This window comes from Rhinoderma darwinii, chromosome 10 (assembly GCF_050947455.1).
Source record: "Rhinoderma darwinii isolate aRhiDar2 chromosome 10, aRhiDar2.hap1, whole genome shotgun sequence".
NCBI classification, from domain to species: Eukaryota; Metazoa; Chordata; class Amphibia; order Anura; family Rhinodermatidae; genus Rhinoderma; species Rhinoderma darwinii.
This window is the reverse complement of record NC_134696.1, coordinates 62,217,776-62,241,642: the sequence shown is the minus strand read 5'-3', so window position 1 is coordinate 62,241,642 and position 23,867 is coordinate 62,217,776.

Here is a 23,867-nt window from a genome sequence, read left to right as displayed (position 1 = left end):
TAATTGTGTCTTTTTATCTTCTTATAGGGGTCCTGTTTATATTGGCCTTAAAATATATGGGTGGATTTGAATATCAAGCGTCACACTCCATGTGTTCTGATAATCAACATCTCTGTTTCTTCTTACTTATTTATACAGTTTTGCTATAATTATACTGGATTTGTCCATAGTTGTTTCAGCTTTTTCAAGGGGTATACATGTTTGTGTGTTCACACACATGATAAATACCTATTATGTGTGTTATACACATTAGGGTATTTCTTTAGTGTAGGATTCCATATATCTTTTCAAGTTGTCTGTGATAATGCACATTTGCACATATATTTGTACATATATACATATCCTTATCAATTTTATTAATTTATGTATTTATTACGACAATTTATTGACACATATTATGGTACGTATACATTTAATTATATATTTGTACAATATTCACATTTTTGTCACTTTAAGCTTATTAAATTTACATCACCCATATATTTTTACACTTTAATTTTTTATGGTATCACTATATTATATTATACTATATTATATCGTATTAATATTAAACTATTTTGTATTGTTGTATGTCTTATTGTTGTCAACATAATAAAATTAATTGTTCTTTTGGTGCATCTCATCACGTGTGTGTCACTTTATTTTATTACTTATATATTTTTCTTTTTTCCTCTTATCACATCACTGAGCACGTGTGTTCACTCTTCTTGCACTTATCACATTTTGGTTTTCTATATTATGAAGAAATCGCCCTTTTTCTTTAAATTGTTCTAATATATATTTTTCGTATTTTTTATTTATGTATGTATACATTTCTCTTATGTTATAATGTCAATTAATATCCATTCTATGACATGTTTATGTGTGTAACAGCATTTATGGTATAATTGTTTATATACATCTGGGTCTATATTTAGTGACTGATTGATATACCAGCTCAGTTCTGTTCACTCTCTAAATGGCATCTGCAGTATATGGGCTTGTGTGATCACTTTTTGCCCACATCCAAAATGGCCACTTGAACATGACATGTCAAAACGCTATTCATGGTAGAAAGGTCTATAACATCGTTTTTGCCCATATTAAAAATGGCCACCGCAGCATGTCATCTCACAATAGTGCGACCTAACATTCTTTTCCCGGCGCTTCTGCACTGATGCGCACGCGCATGCGCAGTGGCGTCCGTGTGGTGCGTGTATGTGAAAGCTGGCAGTGTTTGTGACTCACTGCCCAACAGTCAGGTATTTACATATATATTAGCTCAGCTGTTTATACTTTACACCAGGCTCAGCCTTGGCTGCTTATAATGAGGTACTTGCAATACCTTATCGTAATTGGTTACTTTAAAGGGACCCCTCCCATTTTTTCAGTATATGTATATCATCAACTACTCTTCCTGTCAGTACCCCTTGAAAAAGCTACCGCGAAACGCGCGTCGGGGCTCCTGGCGTGGAGTTTACTTTTGGGTTATTCTTACTACACCTGGGTTGGTATAGGTTCAGGGACCGTACTTTTATTCATGGTGACTTCCTGTTCTCTTTCTAGCTCTGTACACACTGTACTTTGTTTGCTGCCATCCCTGTGCATATATTGATGGGTATATTTTCATGTTGATGTGTGATGACATGGGTGTCTGAACCTTATGTGTGGTTTACAGAGATCCTCATACTATATGCGCACAGCTTGTTTGACCTAATGACCCGCATTGCTGCTATATATACAGCACTTTTGTGTACATATTATGTTTTTGAATAGCCCTTCTGTTCTCTAAGCCAGTGTATTTTAAATTGTCTGTTGTATTTTAGGTCCTGATGGCCAATATGTTTTTATGATTCAATGTAATAAAGGATTTATATATTTTTGCAGATACAATTTGTATTTGGTGTTATTCTTCCCTCAGTGGAGGTGTGATATGTCCTCACATTCAGCTATAGGTATTTAATGTCTATTTTCTTTTTGATATGTGCGGACGTTTATTATAACGTGCATCGTTTGGCTTGTCTCAGTATAGGTACTTAATAAAAAAATATGCAGTTGTGCCAGCCCGAGGGGAACATTTCTTCTGTTTCATGAGGCGATTTATCAAGGACCTAAAATTAGGGAACCAGGAAGGGGAGGGCCCAAACATATCTGCTGGAAGCGACGGTGCCCGTATTATACCAGGACAACACTTTCCCAGCAAAATTCCCCAAACTGCAAAGGTGCGGAGTGTGGACCAAAAGGGGCATAAGAAAGGACGCCATATATCGGTGCGACACTGGCCTGTGCAGAAATGATTGTGTCACAGCGTAACACACATCTATGGATCATTTTATTGTTTTTTTACCCCATTATTATACCACCTGACTATGCCCCTGATGTACTCTGCCCAGCTTACATGTACCCCCACATTATAAATGGAAACACCAGCAATACTCAAACAAATCTACTACCAAGCAAAATCCGCTCTTCAAAAGCCAAATGGCGGTTTCCTTCCATATATATGGCATCATCATACCCGGGATAACCCTTTTAACAATTTTTTGTGGTGTGTGTCTCCAGTGGCATAAGCTGGGCATGACATATTTGCCACTTAAATGGCATATCTAGGGAAAAATATAAATATTTAGTTTGCACCATCCGCAGCACATTGATTTATGGAAATGACCTGTGGGGTGAAAATTCTCACTATGCCCCTTAATAAATGCCTTGAGCGGTGTAGTTTCCAAATGGGATCACTTCTCAGGGGTTTCTTTTTATTATTTCACATCTGAGCCTCTGCAATTGTGAACCAATACTTTGTAAATCGCCAAATTAGGCCTCAATTTTACATGGTACGCTTTCACTCCTGAGCCTGGTCGAATGTCCAGGCAAAAGATTAGGGCCACATGTAGACTGTTTCTAAAACCAGAAAACACTGCATAATATTTAGAGAGCTGTCTTGTTATGGTGGCACAAGCTGGGCACCACATATTGGCATATCTATGGAAAAAAATCCCATTTTCACTCTGCAACATCGAGTGCACACTAATTTCTACAAAACACCTTCAGGGTTAACATGCTTACTACACCCCTAGATAAATGAATTGAGGGGTGTAGTTTCCAAAATCGGGTCACTTCTGGAGGGTTTCCACTGTTTTGGTCCCATTGGGCGCCCAGAAACCAATCCAGCAAAATCTGCACTCCAAATGACACTCCTTCCCTTCTGAGCCCTGCCGTGTGCCCAAACAGCAGCTTATGACCACATATGGGGTATTGCCGTACTCGGGAGTAATTGCTTTACAAATGTTGGGTTCTTTTTTTACTTTATTTGTTGAGAAAATGAAAAATTTTGTGCTAAAGCTACATCTTATTGAAGAACAAGGATTGTTTTTATTTTCACTGCCCAATTCTAATAAATTCTATGAAACATATGTGGGATCAAAATGCTTACTACACCCCTAAATGAATTCCTCAAGGGGTGTAGTTTACTAAATGGAGTAACTTTTTCGGCGTTTTCATTGTTTTTTCCCCTCATGGGCTTTGCAAATGCGACATGGCCTCCGCAAATCATTCCTGCTAAATGTGATCTCCAAAAAGCCAAATAGCGCTCTTTCCCTTCTAAGCACTGCCGTGTGTCCAGACAGCCGTTTATTACCACATGTGGGGTATTGTTTTACTCGGGAGAAATTGGTTTACAAATTTTGTGGTGCTTTTTCTCCTTTAGTCCTTATGGAAATGAGAAAAAATTAGCTAAACCTACATTTTCTTTGAAAATATGTAGATTTTTATTTTCAGGGCTTACTTCCAATAATTTCTGCAAAAAACCTGTGGGGTCAAAACCCTCACTATACCCCTAGATAATTTCCTCAATGGGTGTAGTTTCCAAAATAGGGTCACTTGTGGGGCGTTTCCCCTGTTTTGTCCCCTCAGGGGCTTTGTAAATGTGACATGGCCTCCGCAAACCATTCCTGCTAAATGTAAACTCCAAAAGCCAAATGGCGCTCCATCCCTTCTAAGCCCTGCCGTGTGTCCAAACAGATGTTTATTACCACATGTGGGGTATTGTTTTACTCGGGAGAAATTGCTTTACAAATTTTACGGTGCTTTTTCTCCTTCAGTCCTTGTGGAAATGAGAAAAAATTACCTAAACCTACATTTTCTTTGAAAAAATTGAGATTGTCATTTTCAGGGTCTACTTCTAATAATTTCTGCAAAAAACCTGTGGTGTCAATATGCTCACTATACCCCTAGATAATTTCCTTGAGGTGTGTAGTTTCCCAAATAGGGTCACTTTTGGGGGATTTCCACTGTTTTGGCACCGCAAGAGCCTTTCAAACCTGACATGGTGCCTAAAATATATTGTAATAAAAATAAGGCCCCAAAATCCACTATGTTCTCCTTTGCTTCTGAGGCCGGTGCTTCAGTCCAGTAGCACACTAGGGCCACATGTGGGATATTTACTAAAACTGCAGAACCTGGGCAATAAATATTGAGTTGCATTTCTCTGGTAAAACTTTCTGGGTTATAAAAAAAAATTTGATTAAAAATTAATTTCACCTCTACTTTGCTTTAATTACTGTGAAACGTCTAAAGTGTTAAGACATTTTATAAATACTGTTTTGAATACTTTGAGGGGTGGAGTTTTTAAAATGGGGTGACTTTTTGGGGGTTTCTAATATATAAGGCCCTCAAAGCCACTTCACAACTGAACTGGCCCCTGCAAAAATAGCCTTTTGAAATTTTCTTGAAAATGTGAGAAATTGCTGCTAAAGTTCAAAGCTTTGTAACGTCCTAGAATAATAAAAGGATGTTCTAAAAACAATGCCAATCTAAAGTAGACATATGATGGATGTTAGTTAGCAACAATTTTGTGTGTTATAACTGCCTGTCTTACAAGCAGATACATTTAAATTGATAAAAATGCTAATTTTTTAAATTTTTCGCAAAATTTTGGTGTTTTGTCACAATTAAATACTGAACATATCGAGCAAATTTTGCCAGTAACATAAAGTCCAATGTGTCACGAGAAAACAAACACTCTCAGAATCGCTTGGATAGGTGAAAGCATTCCGAAGTTATTACCACATAAAGTGAAACATGTCAGATTTGAAAAATGAGGCTCTGTAAGGAAGGTCAAAAGTGGCCAAAGAGGGAAGGGGTTAATATTCATTGTGAAACTCAATGCTTGTTTTTAATTATGTATACGTTATTAAACATTCACGTTTTTGTAAAATGCTGTATATTGCATTTATTACACTTACCTTAGTCGATCAATATTTAAATTAGCACGGAACGTCCGATAGGTATGCTGGAGAAGAGGGAAGGTCCCCCGAAACCTCACACAGGTATTGTCAGACGCCGATCCTCCACACGTGGTGTCTCTGCTATCGGCGAAAGCCCTGGATCTAACTGAGAAGTGTAACGTCCGTGGTCGCTGACCACGAACTCCTCCCATTCTGTCGACGCCCTTCTCTCCAGAGATGTCTGCACATGCGGCCGTCCTATTCCGCAGTGACCACTAGGGTGCCAGAGCGCACAAATGTGTGAGATTGAGCTGATTGCTCCCAGATCACCCTTGACTATAAGAAGGGCCCAGCCTCTTCCTTCCTTGCCTGAGCGTGTTTGTATCTACCCGTATTGCAAATGGTTCCTTGAGTGTTTTCCAGTTCCAGTGTTCCCATTCCTGCTACCTGTATCCTGTTTCCCATGCTACCATGTTCCTGTGCTATACTGAGTTGGAGTCGTGTTGTGTCACCTACTACACCTGCTGTGTTTCTCCGCACCTGTTGTCTGCCTGCGGCCAGAGTTACATCCGAGCCTAAACCATCGCTACTGTCTGAATTGCCACAGGTACATTTATCCGAACAATAGACATTGACTTTGTACCCTGTTTGGCCAACTGCTACACTGCTACGGCGGTACGGCCCAGTGGGTCCACATACCCACAGATCGTGACAAGAAGATTACGATAGAATCCTGACCAGGACATTTCCAGGACTCTAACCTTCAGATGGGTGAATTATTATATTCGCATTTGGCAATTTTGTTGCATTTGTTTTCTGTCAATTGTCATTGAAAAATATTAATACAATTTTCTACTTTTTGATATTACTGTCTGGACTAGTGCTTATTTCCTTATACGCTATATTAAGAGTTTGAAAGCTCCTCTTATTGCAATACCTCACGCACAGGTTAGTTCACTACCAAGGTCAGAAACCACATACCTGAACAACTATCTTTCTTACAAGCAGATACATTTAGGCTACATTCACACGACAGGGAAAAAATAATGGCCATTAACCCCTTCCTGCTCCTGGACGTACTATTAGGTCATGGTAACCATAGCGTTCGCGCTCCATGACCTAATAGTACGTCTCGGGAGTAACGGCCATTTCGGCCGTCCTCCCGACACATACAGGAGCTGTGACAGCTGCTGTCTCGTACAGCAGCTGCCGCAGCTACTACAGCGGGGACCGATCGCTGTGTCCCCGCTGATTAACCCCTGAAAAGCCGTGTTCAATAGCGATCACGGCTTTTTAGGGGTTAAGCTGCCATCGCCGGCCTGCTACACGATAGAGGCCGGCGATGGTGACTATGGCAACCGGACACCAAACAATGGCGTCCGGCTATGCCATCGACGGAAGCCTAGTGGGTCCTGACGAAGTCAGGACCCACTATGCTTGCTGTCAGTGAGTAGCTGACAGCTCTGATACACTGCACTACTCATGTAGTGCAGTGTATTAGATTAGCGATCAGGGCCTCCCGCCCTCAAGTCCCCTAATGGGACAAAGTAATAAAGTTAAAAAAAAGTTAAAAAAAGATTTAAAAGTAATAAAAGTAAAAATCCCCCCTTTTCCCTTATCAGTCCTTTATTATTAATAAAAATATATAAACAAACAAATAAACTATACATAATTGGTATCGCCGTGTCCATAACGGCCTGAACTACAAAATTATTTTGTTATTTATCCCGCTCGGTGAACGCCGTAAAAGAAAATAATAATAAACCGTACCAGAATAACAATTGTTTGGTCACTTCACCTCCCAAAAAATTAAATAAAAAGAGATCAAAAAGTCGCATGTACCTAAAAATGGTACTGATCGAAACTACAGCTTGTTACGCAAAAAATATGTCCTCTCACGGCTTTATTGATGGAAAAATAAAAAAGTTCTGGCTCTTAGAATAAGGTAACACAAAAAGTGCATGATTTTTTACAAAATTTATTTTATTGTGCAAATGCCATAATCGTATGGTCTCGCCATAATCGTATCGCCCGGCAGAATAAAGTGAATATGTCATTTATAGCGCACAGTGAACGCTGTAAAAAAAAAAATCGAATAAAAAAACAAAAGTAGAATTGCTGTTTTTTAGTCACCACGCCACCTAAAAGTAGAATAAAAACGAATCAAAAAGCCGCATGCACCCCAAGAAAACTACAATGAATTCCTCAATGGGTCTAGTTTCCAAAATGGGGTCACTTTTGGGGGGTTTCCACTGTTTTGGCACCACAAGACCTCTTCAAACCGGACATGGTGCCTAATAAAAAAAGAGGCCTCAAAATCCTCTAGGTGCTCCTTTGCTTCGGAGGCCGGTGCTTCAGTCCATTACCGCACTAGGGCCACATGTGGGATATTTCTCAAAACTGCAGAATCTGGGCAATACGTATTAAGTTGCGTTTCTCGGATAAAACTTTTTGTGTTATAAAAAAAATGGTATAAAGAGGATTTTCTGACCAAAAGAAAAATTTTAATTTCACCTGTACTTTGCTCTAAATTTCTGTGAAACACCTAAAGGGTTCATAAACTTTCTAAATGCTGTTGTGAATACTTTGAGGGGTCTAGTTTCTAAAATGGGGTGTTTGATAGGGGTTTCTAATATATAGGTCCCTCAAAGCAACTTCAGAAACTGAACTGTAACCTAAAAAAATAAATAAATTAGGCAATACTTCGCTTCTAACATTATACTGATAATGAGCCGTGCCCACCCCAAGATGACCCCAGTTTTGACCGTTTGTATAAACGGAGACCCCTATTAGACCGTTTCAGTGCCCGGTTTTCCCAAGCATACACCTCCGAGAAGTGTATTTCTATTGATGAGTCCTTGGTACATTTTAAAGGGAGGGTTCAATTCCGTGAGTACCTGCCGGGTAAGAGGGCAAGGTATGGCGTGAAGATGTATAAGCTGTGCGAGAGTGCATCAGGGTATACCTACACATTTAGGATATATGAAGGGAAGGACACCAGTGCTCAGCCCCCAGAATGCCCCCCCTTACTGGGAGTTAATGCAAAAATTTAGTGGGATTTGGTGCACCCACTGCTGGACCAGTGTTACCACCTCTACCTGGATAATTTTTATACCAGCGTCCCACTCTTCAACTGCCTCGCTTCCAGAAGTCCTGCGGCATGCGGCACTGCTAGAAGAAATCTGAGAGGCCTCCCTAAGACTCTGCAGGGCAAACAAGAAGGGGTGAGAGCAGGGCACATTCTAGCAGCAACATATTGTGTGTCAAGTACAAGAACAAGAGAGATGCCACACCAGTACCCATGTACCAGTACGAGGTACCAGTACAGAGACTCCCAAACCAGACTGCATCCTGGACTACAATAGGTACATGGGAGGGGTGGACTTGTCAGATCAAGTCCTGAAGCCCTACAGCGCCATGCGGTGTGGTATAAGAAGCTGGCCGTGCACATCATACCGATGGCTTTGTACAATGTGTACGTGCTACGTCGATGTGCAGGCCAGAGGGGAACTTTCCTGGAATTTCAAGAGGTGATTATCAAGAACCTAATCTTTAGGGACCAAGAAGGGGAGGGGCACCCAGTACTTCTGGAAGCGAGGCCACGCGCATCGTACCAGGGCAACACTTTCCAGGAGAAGTTTCCCAAACTGGCTAGAAGGGAAAAAGTCAAAAGAGGTGCAAAGTCTGCTATAAGAGGGGGATAAGGGAGGACACAATATATCATTGTGACACGTGTCCCGAAAAACCAGAGCTCTGTATGAAAGAGTGTTTTAACATTTATCATACATCCCTTGGTTTATAATTTACCCCAATTTTACTTACCCTGATGCACTCCCCACAGCTTATCCCCCCTCGTCTTTCCCCTCTGGGCCCTGCTGTGTGCCCAGGCAGCTGATAACATCCACATGTAGGGTATTGCCGTACCCAGGAGAACCCACATTACAGTTTATGGGGTGTATGTCTCCGGTCAAAATGCTCACTACACCTCTAGATGAATGCCTTAAGGCTGTAGTTTTTAAAATAGGGACACTTCTTGCGGGTTTCAACTGTACTGGTACCTCAGGGGCTTCTGCATACATGACTTCGCACCAGAAAATCCCCAGTAGGCCAAATGGTGGTCCTTTCCTTCTGAGCCCTCCCATGGGCCCAAACCACAGTTTATCACCACAAATGGGGTATTGCGGCACTCAGAACAAATTGCGCAACAGAATGGGGTATTTTGTTTCTTGTGAAAATAAGAAATATTCAGCCAAAACGACATATTATTGGAAAAAATAAACATTTTTTTAATTCCCAGCCCAATTCAAATAAGTTCTGTGAAGAAACGATGGGGTCTAAATGGTCACATTACCCATAAATGAATTCCTTGAGGGCTGTAGTTTCCAAAATGGGGTCACTTCTGGTGGGTTTCCATTGCTTTGATACCTCTGGGGCTCTGCAAATTCGACATGGCACCCGAAAACCAAACCAGCAAAATCTGCACTCCAAAGAACACACAGCGCTCCTTTCCTTCTGAGGCCTCCCATGGGCCCAAACGGCAGTTTATCGCCACAAATGGGGCATTGCTGCACTCAGGAGAACTTGGGCAACAAAATAGGGTATTTTGTTCCCTGTGAAAATAAGAAATTTTGATAAAAAATGACATCTTATTGGAAAAAAATGAAATTTTTTTCATTTCACAGCCCATTTCAAATAGGTGCTGTGAAAAAACTGTGCGGTCAAAATTGTAACAACAACCATATTTGAATTCCTTGAGGGGTGTAGTTTCCAAAATGGGGTCACTTATGGTGGGTTTCCATTGCTTTGATACCTCTGGGGCTCTGCAAATTCAACATGGCACCTGAAAACCAATCCAGCTAATCTGGACTCCAACAAACACATAGCGCTCCTTTCCTTCTGAGCCCTCCCATGGGCCCAAACGGCAGTTTATCACCACAAATGGGGTATTGCCGCACTAAGGACAAATTGGGCAACAAAATGGGGTATTTTGTTCCCTGTGAAAATAAGAAATTTTGATCACAAATGACATCTTATGGGAAAAAATGAAATTTTTTTAATTTCACAGCCCAATTCAAATAGCTGCTGTGAAAAAACTGTTCGGTCAAATTGGTAACAACAACCATAAATGAATTCCTTGAGGGGTGTAGTTTCCAAAATGGGGTCACTATTGGGGGATTCCTACTGTTTTGGCACCTCAACACATTTTCAAACCTGGAATGCTGCCTAAAATATATTCTAATAAAAAAGAGGCCTCAAAATGCACTAGGTGCTTCCTTGCTTCTAGGGCTTGTGTTTTATTCCACGAGCACAGTAGAGCCACATGTGGGACATTTCTAAAAACTGCAGAATCTGGACAATACATATTTAGTAATGTTTCTCTGGTAAAACCTTCTGTGTTACAGAAAAAAAATAGAATAAAATTGAAATTCAGCAAGAAAAATGAAATTTGCAAATTTCACCTCCACTTTGCTTTAATTCCTGTGAAATGCTTGAAGGCCTAAAAAAACTTTCTAAATGTGGGTTTGAATACTTTGAGGGGTCTAGTTTTTAAAATGGGGTGTTTTATCAGGGTTTCTAATACATAGGCCCCTCAAAGCCACTTCAGAACTGAAGAGGTACCTTAAAAAAAAGGCTTTTGAAATTTTCTTAAAAATATGAAAAATTGCTGTTTATGTTCTAAGCCTTGTAACGGCCAAGAAAAATAAAAGAATGTTCAAAAAACAATGCCAATTTAAAGTAGACATATGGGAAATGTGAACTAGTAACTATTTTGGGTGGTATAACCGTCTGTTTTACAAGCAGATGCATTTAAATTCTGAAAAATGCTATTTTTTCAAAATGTTCTCTCAATTTTGCAATTTTCCACCAATAAACACTGAATATATCGACCAAATTTTACCACGAACATGAAGCCCAATGTGTCACGAGAAAACAGTCTCAGAATCGCTTGGATAGGTTTAAGCATTCCGACGTTATTACCACATAAAGTGAAATATGTCAGATTTGAAAAATGGGCTCTGAGCCTTAAAGGGAACCTGTCACCAGCATTTTAGCTATAAAGCCAGCAATACCTGGTGAAAGTGGGTGAAAAATCATTGTCATCTAAGCTATAAATATGTTCTAAGTAAGCTCTGTAGCTTTAGTATTCAGTTTTTCAGTGGTCCCACGCCGTATGCAAATGAGCAGAATAGAGTCAAATCTTCATCTGAAAAGAGTCCGATTTTCATTCCTCCAGCATCTCAGAGTGGACTCCACCTCCTTCTTTTTGATTGACCGCTCCTTAGCCAGTCAGGGCCAGGCAGGTGGCAACGGTGGGCGGGGTTAAGAAGCTGCATCCCAGAGGGAAAAATAATTACCATAAAAGGCGGGAAGAGTTTAAACGACGATATTTACAGACAGAGGAGGACTTCAGGAAAGAAGAGAACAGGAACGAACTCTGGACAGCTGCGGCCATTGAGGGGTCAGGCGAGTTTAACAGGTAAGATGTTGATGACAGGATCCCTTTAAGGCCCAAACTAGGCTGCGTCCTTAAGGGGTTAAAAATGGATCAACTGTCAGTTTTTCATGGTCATTTTGCATCAGTGTGTCACCAAATTTCTCATTCATTTCCAGTCCGTATGTCCATTTGTAATGGCCGTTTGACATCCGTTTTGCATCAGTTTTTCATGGCCGTTAAAAAAACTGATGAATTTAATTTGTCAGGCTTTTTTTGTCCCAACCCCCTGAAAACACCCAAAGGAAGGTCACATGTTCACCTAGGCATTATTTACAGCCTCCCTGTAGATGCCACACAGCCCCCTGCAGGTAATGCCACGCAGCCCCGCCGGTATGTGATGCCACACAGCCCCCCTGTAGATGATGGCACACAGACTCCCTGTAGATGATGCCACACAGCCCCCTGTAGATGATGCCACACAGCCTCCCTGTAGGTGATGCCACACAGCCCCCTGTAGATGATGCCACACAGCCTCCCTGTAGATGATGCCACACAGTCCCCTTGTAGATGATGCCACACGGCCTCCCTGTAGATGATGCCACACAGCCTCACTGTAGATGATGCCACACAACCCCAATATAGATGCCACACAGCCTCCCTGTAGATGATGCCACACAGCCTCCCTGTAGATGATGCCACACAGTTCCGATGTAGATGATGCCACGCAGCCTCCCTGTAGATTATTCCACACAGCCTTCCTGTAGATGATGCTACACAGCCTCCCTGTAGGTGATGCCATACAGCCCCCCTGTAGATGATGCCACACAGCCCCCCTGTAGATGATGCCGCACGGCCTCCCCGTAGATGATGCCGCACGGCCTCCCCGTAGATGATGCCACATAGCCTCAATCTAGATGATGCCACACAGCCTCCCTGTAGATGATGCCACACAGCCTCCGTGTAGATTATGTCACACAGCCCTACACACTCACCGATGCAGTGCCATCTTCTTCTGGTGTGGTCTCTAGTCTTCACGGGTTCTGCAAAGGAGGCACGATGACACTCTCTCTGATGCAGCGCCGTCTTCACGTGATGAAGACGGCTCTGCATCGGTGAGTGTGTAGGGAATTCAGCGTCATTGCGCGTCAATAGCCAGCAAGGGAACCAATAGTTCCCTTGCCTCTTGAATCCCCATGTCACAGATCCATTAATGGTTGTTACATGTATAGACAGACGTTAAAAACTGATCCATTGACTTCTATGGGGGCCGTCTGGCCGTGAAAACGGCCAAAAGTAGGACATGTGAATATGGCCCTGTGACTACACCCATATAACATCATTGTTCTGAAAATGGCCGTATGATGGCCGTTGAAAAAACGGCAGACAATCGGCCGTTTTTCACTGTCGTGTGAATGTAGCCTAAAAGAAGCACTTCACATTTTTTTTATTTTTATTGCACCCTCCATTTGTACATTGGTGTTTCAGTATGGTGCTGTGTGCAGAAATACTTACCGATCCCCGCATCTTGTCATTTTTCCGATCCAGTGCCGCTCATGTGATCTTCATTCTGACCTGGTCTGGAATCGCTACTTTTCAGAAAACCGGAAGTAAGGCTCTCAATGCATTCCTATGGAGCCTCGTTCTGGCTCCCATAGGAATGCATTGAGTGTTCCGGTTTATTCAAAAGCACAGTGACTCCAGACAAGTCAGACAAGTCACATGAGCGGCACTGGACCCAAAAAAGACAAGATGCGGGGATCGGTAAGTATTATTGCCCCAATGTACAAATGGGTGCAATAAAAAAATTCAGTGGAGTGCTTCTTTAAATTTAGAAAAGTGCTAATTTTTGCAAATATTCTCTAAATTTTGGTGTTATTCACAAATAAGGAATGAATTTATCGACCAAATTTTACCCCTAACATAAAGTCCAATGTGTCATGAGAAAACAATGCCTTAATCGCTTGGTTTTGGGAAAGCATTCCAATGATATTACCACATAAATTGACACATCAGATTTTAAAAATGGGGCTCTGTCATTTAGTCCAAAAGTGGCTGCTGCGGGAAGGGGTTAAAGTGTAACAAAACCTTCAAACTTCTGACATGTCATAGTGACATTTCAGAAGTTTTGATCGGTGGGGGTCCAATCACTCGGGTGAGCGCTGAACCGCTTTGTTTCAGACCGTCTTTCTATTAAGTGCGAGAAAAGCCGATCAGAAACCAAGCGGCTCAGCGCTCACCCGAATGCTTCTGCCGCTTCGTTCTAGCGATCGATTGGGGTCTTAGTGTTAGGAATCCCACCGATCAAAATTACTGACATGTCAGAAGTTTGTAGAAAGTTTAGTTACCTTTAAAACTTACACTTAATCATCAGCAATCATAAAAATAATAATCAGCTGCCATATATTGCTATGTGACTCACCACATGAAAAGATCCACCATCGCAGAACCATACCGGCTCACTCAGCATCCTAACCTGACAACTGAGCATGACAGCTAGCAAGGCATTTTCAGATAGGTTACATTTGATATCTGTCAACAGTGGCAGTCACGAGTGCATCTGGCTAGTGCACACAAAAGAGGCTGTATGTCAACCGATACCCACCCTCCAGTGATTTATCCAGTTTTAAATCATGTTTTATCAATATATCGAGAGAGGAATAACACACAGATGCTGCTGGTATGCTCAAAATACTCCTCTGAGGTTTATTGCCAAACTCAATTACAATAATATCATTCAAAAGGGATGTAGGCTTGAGGTTAACCAATCAGAGGCAATGTAACAATATTTCAAATTCAGCCAATTACAGACATATGATACATTTCAAATGCATTATTATAATTCTTCACACATCAGGGTTGCAGGTGTCTTATCTCTCTTGGCAAGGATATAATAGATTGTTCTTTTAAGATGGGGAGACATACCCACATACATATGTGAATGTGTCTCCCTCTCCCATCTCGCTCCCTCCCTTTTTCTTTTTCCAAGCTTCACGTGGGGAACCAAGGTCAAAGATAACTTAACTTAGAAACATACAAACTTGTCTGAACTGAGCAATGACTTTCTTATACACTACAAAAGAAAGATGATGGAGACTCCAGACAAGATGGCCGCTGCACAAAATGGATTCACTTAAACATAATTTTAATCACTTTCACATTTCCCACCTTTTGTTTATTTGAGGACATTTTGTATCCAAGCCAGGTACTTAAAGAAAGGCTTCCCCCCCTTGTGGACTTACTTAACATACTCATTTCACTCATAAAATATACGTGATCAAAGGATCCGGGCTGGTGGGTAATTATTTGAGCCTTTGCTGTGAAGCATTGCAAGAGTTTTGTCAGGCCTCAAAATATGAAGCTCAGAAGCAAATATAACGCAATACGTAATAAAACAACCTGCAGGACACTCTGGAGAAACCCTTTGTCCTCCCCTCTATACCCTCAAACAAGTTAGACGGGTCTAGGCATGGCAAACAATTTGTCCACTCTTGCTCTATGTCATACATGACCTGCATAATGCCAAAAAGGTCTATATAATGGCAACATGCTGGGCCAACTACATGGCACATGCCCCCTTGGGCAGTATTCAAAACATCTCACACTATTGTATATGAATTATCTAACAAATGCAGAAGTTACATTCAAAGCATCAAACACATAATCTGTAACATTGTCAAATATTTCCGCTAATTTCTCTACATTATATGTTTCCTTTATTGTTAAACCTACTAATGTTGGCAATAATCCAAACTTCTCGTGCCATGGCACTTGTATTGGTCATAATAATTGTGTTGCACTGTTGCTTGCTGTCCTAATGGGACTTTCACCCATGCAGATATAACAGGTTGTGGGCAGCAACTTTCTCAAACCTAGTGACAACAACCAGTGACCTTCACCTCATAACTCCACACAAAACACCTCAGACTGTAATTTGCAGTACCGTGGCATATTTGCATACATTATAATTATAAACCTCAGACAATAGGGCCTCAACTAATAAAATAATGCTGTCACCAATCTCATGCTATCGCCCCTCAGGTTTGGGTCCCAACTGTTCATTGTCAAGTCCTCATCCTCTTTTGTCTTCTGCTTTTCACTGACTGTGGCCTTTAGGGTAACCCACACAATTGCAGAGTCAGACTGTTACAGTGGTGTCCAGTGGGGTATTTATTATTACCCTCCTCCTGGTCACTTGCTTATTAAAACACTTGGATGCTGCTGATGGATTCACTCAAGTCTTTGGCTTTTACTTTATTTTGACAATTTCTGAAGTCAACAGGACTTGGTCTGATCCTTTTAATCTGTCAGTCACTGTCTCTTGTTAGTGTACGTCACCGGGCTGTACACAGCACCTCATACTGTGAGCCTGGGCTGAGTTCGCTCATAGACGGATTAGTGGAGTCTTATTGTGACTACCACAAAACCCTCCACATCTGGGCTACTTAGAATTGTGACAATGCTTTCAGTTCATGACAAGTACATTTTATTGGCTCTGGCTCTGCCTGCCGCATCTCAGTGATGGAGTTCATCATGTTAAAAAACCTTTAGTTCAAGTTTTCTGCCACTTGCTGGGGACCCAACCCTTATCAATTGTTAAAATAAATGCTCATCTGGTGATAATATTATCTGTATAATATATAAAAGGTATTCTAAGTACATACAATAACAATGACAGGCAGTTAAACTAAATCAAACAAACACCTTTATATAAAAAAATGTCTCTGTCCCGCTGAACAGTGCACATAGAAAATGTGTAGTTACTGGGTACATTTTGTTACACTTTTCAGCCGGATTTGTACCTTGTTCTGGGCTGATTACCTGTAACAGCTCATACCCACAGCAATATTCACAGATACCATATGTATTATCTGACAAGTGTCTCAAACCAATTTTTTCCTACTCTGATTTATATTACCTGGGAAGGCCTCTCAAGGTCTCTTTGCGGGAGTTGAGTATGATGATAAGGTTGGCACCGGTCTGCCAAGGCTGTTCTGTAGGCAACTCAAACAGCTATAACAGAATTTAGCAGCAACAGCTGTAAAACCTGGGACATTCCAATTAGATCTTACCAAATCGATCCTTGCCGTCTTGAAGGCATATGTGAGGTCATAAACCATTAATGCAGGAGCCATCAAGAGTGCCTTGGGTGCAACCATTTTACCTTCCTTTATCTATCCACATTCTCTTCGAATCTGGTTTTCATTCCTTCCACTCCCAGTTGGACTCTTCCTGTGGAGAACAAACTTTTCATCGCATAATCATTAATTGATCTTACTCAGATAATTCAATTGAAGAAGAACATTAATAATGACATCTTTACGTTAAACATTCGCATTGGGCAGTAACTAAAAGTGATACATACAAACTGATTTTTCTTCTTTTTATACATACTTCACAGAATTTTCTGCTCTAAAATGTATCTTTCTCAACAAAAAAAATTTTTCAAATGGGAATTTCCCGCTGCTGTACCTTTTATCTGACACATGCCTCAAATAGTCTAATGTGAAGACACGCTGGTCTAGAACTTTACATAAAACTTAACCTCAGTAGTTAATATTCCCACAACACTTCTTGAATACCGTTATCAAACAAGCTAACTTTGGGATAGCATTTAGGGGGCTGCTAATATCATAGTCATTGTACAAACACGAGTTCAATATTTGGGAGAAAACTATACCCCTGTCACTACACACAACTTCACTGAAAATGTTCTTGTCCATATTCTTTTCAGTGGGGAAAATACAGGCCAGGCTTCCCTGAGAACAGGTCTACAAATACGAGTACATTTTCTTACACACCTATCTCGGGTAGCTGTATGTTCTGCAGTCACTGGAACTGGTAATCTGGCCGGGGTGCACTTGTCATAGGTACCTTTTCTGTTTTACCTACTACAAACCTAGTGGTGGCATTATTGAACCCAGAGACAAGCCGATTTTCTGTTACCTGGCTGCACATACTCACTTTGCCAGGTGTGTCATCTCTTGCGCTCCCAATTGGCTTACCCGATGATCAATCAAAGGTCCTACTACCAATGGGCCCATAATTGTGGGCGATGCCAAAAGCGTACCTTGAGTCAGTGTAAATGCTGGCCATCTTACGTTTTTCCTGGTTACAAGCCACAGCGAGTACCTCCAGCTCTGCCTCTTAGGATGAAAAAGAAGGTGGGAGTGGTTTCTGGATAATTTACCTTGTACATCTTGACTACTGTGTATCCTGTATTGTACATACCATATATGATGAAGTATCTGTACATTACAAATTTACATTGGAAACCCATGTTGCATATAGATAAACGAATTCAAAACAGTGGAGTTTTATTTTTCCACATTCATCTGATAATCTAGAACACTTGTAAATCCCACCCCTATTAGATCCTGTAAATACCTGATTAATAAAAAAACAAATAATTTTTACTCAAATCTGGCATAAAATTAATAATGTTCAGGTAATTTTCACCTCCTTACCATCTAAACCTGCAAAGATTCATCTGTGAGTGGCGTCACCTCGGCCTCCTGTGCAGATTTGCTGGAGGGGGATGGTCTCTTACACAATACCTCATATTGGGTGGAGACTACAGCACAGCATACCCAGTGCCATATTTACTGTTCTGGAAGGATCTGAAACCATCTACACAGAAACACTCAAAAATCTGTGTTACTCTCATACACATTTTGTAGACCTCCTAGAACCAAATTCACCAATTCAAAACAAAACTCAAAACAAAACAAAATTGTACATGATCAGTCTTATCACTACTCCCCCTTTTTGGACTCTGCGGAAAGTAATGAAGCAGAGTTCAAACCTACATATCTCAACATAATAAGGTTGGACACTCTAACTAGAGGCACTAGTTTGGCCCCCTGTAATACGCAATAGCCCAGAACAAAAGTGACTTTCGCCTGACCAAACTACATTTTATCTTTTATATAACTTGCAACCATTTACTTTTAAAACATCACACATCTTCAAAAATAACATTTAGGCAGTACTAAAGTACTTGCCTGCATGTGTAAAAACAAAAACAACATGTAACGTCGGGGTAGGGAGACGGACAGATGAGCCCTAATCTACCCGCCACTCAGTCCCTGCCTACTTGCACAGTCCGTCCTAGGCGATGGCGTACAACTGGGCGACGGTCCCTACGCTCACTATGTGCACGACAAACAAAACAAGACAAGGGAACACAGAAGCAAGGTAAGAGGGGCAGTTGCCCACGGAAACACCGTGAGCAACAGAGTAGTGAACGAGCCGAGTCAAACCAGGAGAGTACGCGGTAGCAAAAGCAGAACAGGAGAATAGTCAGTCAAGCCAGGGTCAATATGAAGCAGAGGTCAATGGTAATAGCAGGAACAGCAGAGCCAGGAAACACAAGAATCACAGGCAAAGGACAAGCACCGAATGAAGGTATAAATAGACCAAGGGCGGAAGCTAGAACCGTCTGGCCAGGCTGTGATAGGTTCTCCCACTCCTCAGCCTACCAGCCTGAGTGATAGCAGATCGAGTCACTCTATCAGAACTAGGAACAGATGCAGACTGATTAACCACGGGCGTCGACACAGAAGCTGTGTCTGGCAGATCCTTTACAGTACCCTCCCTTTTATGAGGGGTCACTGGACCCTTCCTAGGTGGACCTGGTTTATTGGGGAACCGAAGATGGAACCTCCTGAGCAATAACCCAGCGTGAACATCCCGGGCGGGTACCCAAGTCCTCTCCTTAGGCCCGTATCCTCTCCAATGGACAAGGTACTGGAGGGAGCCTTGGACCATCCTGCTGTCGACAATCTTGGCCACCTCGAATTCTACCCCTTCAGGGGTGAGAACAGGGACCGGAGGTTTCTTCGAGGTAGCCAAGGACGGGGAGCAGCGTTTCAGGAGGGAGGCATGAAACACGTTGTGTATTTGAAAGGACGGGGGTAACTCCAGCCGGAAGGAGACCGGGTTAAGGACCTCAATGACCTTGTACGGCCCTATATACCGGGGAGCAAATTTTTGGGACGGAACTTTAAGACGCACATTTTTTGAAGACAGCCACACCAGATCCCCGACCTCAAACAAGGGGTTAGTAGAACGTCTTTTATCTGCCTGAGTCTTTTGTATGCTCTGGGACGCCTCAAGGTTCTTCTGAACCTGGGCCCAGACTGTGCACAGTTCCCGATGAACGACATCTACCTCGGGATTGTTGGAACCACCAGGTGAAACGGAGGAGAACCGTGGATTAAACCCAAAATTACAGAAAAAGGGGGAGACCCCTGACGAGTTACTGACCCGGTTATTAGGGGAAAATTTGTCGAGGGGAATGAAGGAGACCCAATCATATTGACAGTCAGCGATAAAACACCTTAAATATTGTTCTAGAGACTAATTAGTACTCTGTCTGGCCATTAGTTTCAGGATGGAAGGCCGAGGACAAGGACAGATCAATCTCCAACTTCTTACAGAAAGCTCTCCAAAACAATGAAACAAATTGTACCCCTCTGTCAGAAACAATATTGACAGGAACCCCATGGAGACGCAGGATGTGTTTGACAAACAAGGTAGCTAACGTCTTGGCATTGGGTAGTTTCTTGAGGGGCAAAAAGTGGCACATCTTACTGAAGCGGTCTACTACAACCCACACCACCAACTTGCCTTGGGATGGAGGCAGATCGGTGATAAAATCCATGGAGATATGGGTCCAAGGTCTCTGGGGAATGGGCAAAGAACATAGTAAGCCCGCTGGTCGAGACCTGGGAGTCTTGGACCCAGCACAAATTTCACAAGCGGCGACGTAGGCCTTAACTTTTTTAGGCAACCCAGGCTACCAATAGGTTCTAGAAATGAGGTGCTTGGTACCCAGGATGCCTGGATGGCCAGATAGTGCAGAGTCATGATTTTCCCTGAGTATCCTTAGCCGGAATTGCAGGGGAACAAACAGCTTGTTCTCAGGAAGGTTCCCGGGAACTTGTACCTTGATCAGCCGCAATTTCGGCGACTAAGTCAGAATCAACAGAGGATATGATTATACCTGGGGGCAAAACACAAGCAGGATCCTCCTCCGAAGGAGGGCTGGCCATGAAACTATGCAACAGTGTATCAGCTTTAATATTTTTAGACCCAGCCCTATAGGTGACCACAAAGTTGAATCTAGTAAAAAAACAACGCCCATCGAGCTTGTCTCGGGTTTAGCAGATTCTAGGAAAATAAACCTACAAGGTATGGGGTACAATTAACACACAGCAGTTTCATATAGAAAAACATACAACCGTTATTCAAAATACATTAACAATAAAAAATGAGTCATGCAAAGCATGAACAAGACGTCCCTTGGTGACAGGCATGGGTAATGAAAGATACAGTCCAACACTCAAATATAAGATGCCAGGTGCACATGTCAAATGATCCAGCTGATCAACATGTAAAAGACGGTACAGCAATCATATATATGCACGTAACTCTGATAACTGGGTATAGTGATCAGTGTGTGGTAACAGAACATGGACGTAAGCAAACAAGATCAAGAGATAAGTAAACAAGTAACTTACCCATGTGGCTCACTTAGCACAATGAGAGACGTCACACCCGACGCGCGTTTCGGCGAAATGCCTTCGTCCGGGGATGGCGTCTCTCCAGTGGGACCCTCCATTTACATGCACTACATCCAATCAGGCGTGATAGGGGCGTTACTTATCCAGGCACTGTGTTAGCTCGTACTGGCGTCATGCGCCAGGTCTAAAGATGGCCGACGGCACACTCCTGGCCACGCGTCATCAGGGCGGGCGGGGGATCGACGACGACTGACGTCGCGAAATCCCGCCCACCGAGATACAGACGCACAAACCACAAGATATCCCGGTCACTGCCCCTGGCGTAAGCACACAGCTATACATGCCTGGATATATAAGTAAGTATGGCTACAAATTGTCCTGACTGAATGATGTCGCAACAGAAGACACAGTATTGATTTACACATTAGATGAAGTAACAAACTGACAGTATAGCGATGGCGTTATGATCTATAATTATATAATCGATTATGGTTATATATCAAGCACATAATTAAAAAATATATAAATACATGAAGATAAATAGATAAAAATATTTATATTATGTCTGATGGTGATGTGAAATAAAGTGAAACGAAATTGGGAAAATATTATATGTTGCATGTTTTTATGTGTGATAAAAAAGTAAATAAAAAATTATATATAAGGTTGATTGTGTGAATTCATATAAATCCAATCATATAAGTGTACACAAGACTATGTATATACAAAGAAAAAATAAATATATATTAAGTGACGTGTATAAATATATATATAATGCATATTTAGACATATAAATAAATATGCAGGTGCAAAAACTAATAAAAATATGAAAAAAATTACATCAAATGAGAAAGAAATGTACGTAGTACAGATACATATTCTAATCATAACAGTGTATGTGAATAAAACGTGAAAAACGTGTAACCAATGTGGAAACAAAGAATATTATAAATATTTATTGTATATAAATATATACAACAGATGCATAAAATATACGCATATATAGGCTATATATAATGGAAATGGTAATAAAATACATTTCATATATTTAATAAAATAGATATCTATTTCTATGCAAGCATATAACCAACATGAATCAATATACATATTATTATTATGAAAATCATTATTCGCTATATTAGCCAGATGTCTTCATATAAATATTCATGCTTCCGTAATCACCCAATATAGTGACGACATGACTATCTGTAGGAAAACTGAAAAATGGAGGGCAAATTAATGACAATACAAATTAAGATAATAATATATATAAAGTACATGTATATTAAAAAGAATGACCCACTGGAGGTCAATGGTCAGAGAAATGGAGCAAAGTTCAAATTTTCATTTAGTCCAAACGGACCCAGGGTCCCCAGAGTCCAGATCCACTTTGATTCACACTGAGCCAATTTTTCTGATATATCGCCTTTACGAATGTTTGGTTCAATGCAGTCTAGGAAAACCAGATTCTTGTGGTCGGTAAGGACCGTTACCTGGTGCCTAGCCCCCTCCAAGAAGTGGCGCCACTCTTCAAATGCCCATTTAATGGCTAAGAGTTCGCAGTTGCCAACGTCATAGTTACTCTCAGTGGGCGAGAACTTCCTGGAGAAGTAGGCACAGGGACGGAGATGGGTGAGAGAACTGGTACCCTGGGACAAGACAGCACCCACTCCCACCTCGGAGGAGTCAACCTCCACGATGAATGGCTCCATTTGGTTAGGCTGAATCAGCACTGGGGCAGAAATAAAGCACTTCTTAAGGATCTCAAAAGCCTAGACCGCCTCCGGAGGCCAGTGGAGGAGATCAGCACCTTTGCGAGTAATATCCGTAAGAGGCTTAGCGATGACCGAGAAGTTAGCAATAAATCTCCTGTAGTAATTAGCCAACCCCAGGAAGCACTGTAACGCCTTCAGGGAGGCAGGTTGAACCCATTCAGCCACAGCCTGAACCTTGGCAGGGTGCATGCGGAAATCATTAGGAGTGAGGATATGACCCAAAAATGGTATCTCCTGCATCCCAAACACACATTTTTCGGTTTTAGCAAAGAGTTTGTTTTCCCAAAGGGCCTGGAGAACCTTTCTGACATGCTCAGTGTGGGAGGACCAGTCCTTGGAAAAAACAAGTATGTCATCAAGGTACACTACAAGAAATACCCCCAGGTAGTCTCTTAAAATCTCATTTATGAAATTCTGGAAGACCGCGGGAGCATTACACAGCCCAAAGGGCATGAGGAGGTATTCGAAATGACCTTCGGGCGTGTTAAACGCAGTCTTCCACTCATCCCCTTCTCTGATTCGGATAAGGTTATAAGCCCCCCGAAGATAAAACTTAGAGAACCGTTGGGCCCCTTGAACCTGATTAAAGAGATCAGGAATCAAAGGAAGGGGATACTGGTTCCTTACAGTGCCCTTATTCAAGTTTCGGTAATCGATGCGCGGCCTAAGACCACCATCCTTCTTTCCTACGAAGAAGAAGCCAGCACCTACCGGAGAAGTAGAGGGGTGAATGTAAGCCTTGGCCAGGCTTTCCTGGATATATTCTCTCATGGCTTCACGTTCGGGACAAGAGAGATTAAATATCCTACCCTTAGGGAGCTTAGGTCCTGGTACCAAATCGATAGCGCAATCGTATTCTCTATGAGGAGGTAACTCTTCGGGGGCCTTTTTAGAAAAAACATCAGCGAAGTCCTGAATAAACTCAGGT